The sequence below is a fragment of the Thermobia domestica genome, chromosome 10 (genome assembly GCF_964235325.1).
Source record: "Thermobia domestica chromosome 10, izTheDome1.hap1.1, whole genome shotgun sequence".
Lineage (NCBI taxonomy): Eukaryota > Metazoa > Arthropoda > Insecta > Zygentoma > Lepismatidae > Thermobia > Thermobia domestica.
Window position 1 is genome coordinate 240,969,688 of NC_137463.1, and position 4,722 is coordinate 240,974,409.

A 4,722-nucleotide genomic window follows, 5' to 3' on the forward strand; every position below is an offset into this window, starting at 1 on the left:
AGCAATTCAACGCTACTAGAAAGAAGAAGTAATAATACCCAACATTACATTCAAGACGTGATTAAAACACTTAAATGCATAGTCATAATATATAAGCCTACAATACAAATCAGAAAGTGAGGTTATACTACCCAACATTACAACCCTAGCAATAGGTTATACAACTCAGCATTGCACTCAAGGTTTAATTTACACACGTACATATGTAAAGAGTCACAATAGATAAGCTTACAATGCAAATTAAAAGGTGAGGTTTTGGAACCCATCTTTACAATCCTAACAAGAGGCTGTTCAACTCAACGTTACATACAAGGTATAATTAAAACACTGTCATATCTCAAGTGGCACAATATATAAGCCTACAATGCAAATCAAAAGGCGAGGTTATGCAATCCAACATTACAACCCTAGCAAGAGGTTATGCAACCCACCATTACAATCCGAACAGAGGGTTATGCTACCCAACAAGACATTCAAGGTATAATTAAAACACCTACATATGTAAAAAGTCACAATATATAAGCCTACAACGCAAATCAAAAAGTGAGGCTATACAACCCAACATTACAACTTTAGCTAGAGGTTATGCAACGCAACATTACATTCAATGTGTAATTTAAACACTTACATATGTAAAGAGTCAAAATATATAAGCCTACAATGCAAATCAAAAGGTGAGTTTTTGGAACCCAACTTTACAATGCTAGCAAAATGATATGCAACCCTACATTACATTCAAGTTATAACTAAAACACTTTCATATCTAAAGAGCTACAATATATAAGCCTACAATGCAAATCAAATGGTGAGTTTATGCAATTCAACATTACAATCCGAATAAGAGGTTATGCAACGCAACATTAAATTCAAGTTATAATTAAAACACTTTCATATCTAAAAAGCCACAATATATAAACCTACAATGCAATCAAAAGGTGAGGTTATGCAATCCAACATTACAGTCCGAACAAGAGGTTATACAACCCAACATTACATTTAAGATTTAATTAAAACTCTTGCATACGTAAAGAGTGACAATATAAAAGCCTACAATGCAAATTAAAAAGTGAGCTTATACAATCCAACATTACAACCCTAGCAAGAGGTTATACAATCCAACATTACATTCAAGGTATAATTTAAACATCTACATATGTAAAGAGTCACAATATATAAGGCTACAATGCAAATCAAAAGGTGAGATTATGCAATCCAACATTACAGTCCTAACAAGAGGTTATGCAACCCAACATTACATTCAAGGAATAATTAAAACACTTACATACGTAAAGAGTCACAATATATAAGCCTACAATGCAAATCAAAAGGTGTGTTTATGCACCCCAACAAGAGATAATGCAACCCAACATTACATTCTACGTGAGGATATGCACCATACAAAGCATACGGAACATGATATGCATGCAATATGGTACATATATTCCTGTCCAAATATCTAAAGAACATGCATACCTAAATCAATTAACAAAAAAGTACTCGTACACATATGTATCATGTGATTTAACTGAGTTTCGTACACGATTATACCCAAACATAAACGAAAAGGTATATATACACTTATATACCCATACTCTATGCTAAAATCTGGTATCAGCCAGTGAAAACACCATATAAATGCATAAAATGCTTTTCTTAGAGTTGCGTCTATTTCCTCCCACAATATCCGATGCATATATGTACAATTCTCCAAGATGTAATTGTAAGTTTGGCAACAACGCATTCTGAGGTAGAAGAGGGGAAGGAATGAAAAAGAAACAAGACTTCTGAACACAGCTCACAGTTCGCTGCTTGAAATTCTCAGTTTCTCATTTGTTACTTCTAATAACGATACTTCCATTACAAAACAGTACCTTAGCATTAATGCAGCAAACTTTTTCCTTTTTAGAAAAAGAAAACACACACACTTCTCGAAGAAAAACAAAGATCGTTTAAAGAAAGGGTAGTTAAGGAGTTCGTTATCTACCTATACAATTGAAGAAGCGTTCTCTAGTTGTTCCAATAGCCATGGTGTTAAGTAGTATATTTTCTGTGTTGATGCAAAATTTGTGAACCTGGTCTGAATTCCACTCGATGCTTTTATTTTTTTTTAATTTTTCAGTTATTCTTCCCGTACACTTTTATAGTATATATATTACAGGGAGGTAATGGACTGCTTCTAATTTATCGAAAAATAAGGTGTAGAGCCGGAAAACCTTTTCTGTATATCTCAAATGTGATTTCTCCTTGGTGCAAATCACTTCTTGCATCGATCCATAAGATTTTCGTAAACCTGTAAATAATACCGAGTTCTAGTGTCCAGAAAATCACTATCGGACCTAATACCTCCTCCATCACTACCAGAACACAGATATAATAATAATAATAATAATAATAATAATAATAATAATAATAATAATAATTATTATTATTATTATTATTATTATTATTATTATTATTATTATTATTATTATTATTATTATTATTATTATTATTATACGCTTCTTAGGAGTGGGAGACCCGTGTTCGATTCGCGACGGGAGCTCATGTTTATCGGGCCCTATGTTTTCTTGTAAATTGTGGTACTACACAACTGACACTACACAAAACTGGTGCTAATAGCATAGGCACATAGTGAACACAACATACGAACAAAAGAAACATATCGGTACCACGGTATTGGTGATAAGTTGAGAAACACATGTGCTACACAACACCACTGTTTCCTGCGCATGTACCCTGACATCAATATGGGATATGATCACCATGCACACGTACACAGGCCGCACAACGGGTTTGGCATACACTGGATCAGGTGGTCTAGCAGCTGCTGGAGTATAGCCTCCCATTCTTGCACCAGTGCCTGTCGGAGTTCCTGAAGTGTCCTAGGGGTTTGAAGACGTGCAGCGATACGTCGACCGAGAGCATTCCAGACATGCTTGATGGGGTTTAGGTCTGAAGAACAGGCAGGCCGCTCCATTCGCCTGATATCCTCTGTTTCACAGTACTCCTCCACGATGGCAGTTCGGTGGGGCCGTGCGTTATCATCCATCAGGAGGAAAGTGGGACCCACTGCACCCCTTAAAAGGCGAACATAATGATGCAAAATGACGTCCCGATACACTTGACCTGCTAGAGTTCCTCTGTCAAAGACATGCTGAGGTGTACGTAAACCAATGATAATCCCACCCCACACCATCAAACCACTACCTCCATACAGGTCCCTTTCAAGGACATTATGGGGTTGGTATCTGGTTCCTGGTTCAATTCCCGGCGGAGTTCATGTGATTCTGCGCCTACGTTAAGCTGTAGGTTTATTTCTCATATAACCTCGCTGTTGAATGAAGCATTAAACTGAAAATCAAATATATTATTATTATTATTATTATTATTATTATTATTATTATTATTATTATTATTATTATACGTATCTTTGTTGGGGAGACTCAGGTTTGATTCCCAGCGGGAGTTCATGTGGTTCGGGGCCTACGTTAACTTGTAGTTTACTTCTCATATAGCCTCACTGCTCAAAGGGCCTTAAACTCAAAATCTATTATTATTATTATTATTAAATATTATTATTATTATTATTATTATTATTATTATTATTATTATTATTATTATTATTATTATTATTATTATTATTATTATTATTATTATTATTATTATAGGTAGGAAATAGAAAAAAGGTTTTAGGGTACTAAATTTGGTGAGATGTTTTATTTCTTCCCAATATGGACTTTATTGTTGTCTTGTTATTTCAGAACCATTTTAGATAGGCTTTCACGACGATCTGACATTTTTTCACTTAAGAGTCTTAATAGCTCTCAATAGTATCACCGTTTGCTTCAGTCAATTGCATGCACTTAGTTACATAATACTTCGGCCATTACCTTACTCCGAACATTCACACTTAGTATTTTACGAGAGGAGATGAGGTATGTTCTTAATTGTTTTTAAATCGATTTTGTCTCAGTTTCAAAATGGTGGATGTAAGCCATACATTGAATTATGATATTTTTAAAAAACCAGGTTGTATCCTCTTTTTAAAGATAAGTGATGTGCTCAAAAGTGAGATCTCTTTTACGTTTTCCTATAGAAAAGCTTGCCTGAAGAGAAATGAAAGTGAGTTGAGGCCATAGTTGAACACCATTTGGTATATCTTAGATCCTGAGCAGTACGATGTTTCAACTTCGAGGGGAAACGTACACCTAGAAAAAAACATTGAACTCGATGCCAACTGTGTCCTGCATTCAGATTTGGGAACCTGCCTCGTCAATATTTTCCTCATGCTCTGCCACATTTGTATCTTCAAGACTTCATGAGAGGATGTTGTGACTTCTGATACAAAATGCTTATAATTTCTATAGTACACTAAAAGTTTTGATTTTGCAATACTATCATGGGTAACATCAAAGTTTTCTTTGTCAGTATTATTGAAAGTGAAGTGCACCAAAGTTAATTGAAAAAAATATCCTTCACCTTTTAGAAATGTGCAACTCAAATTCTCATAGTAGCATTAGAAGTTGAACGGTTCCTCAACAATTGAGATACATCTAGTTGGATTTTTGGGGTGATATCGTTCTAGTAAATGTACCCAATAAAAGGTCGGTAATGCGCACAAGAGAGCCGGTTGTGTTGCGATGAGCTCGATTGAGGTCCGGCACATCTCGGATGACGTGATATGTGAGCCGTCGTTCTGAGCTCGGCTTTGTAGTAAACACG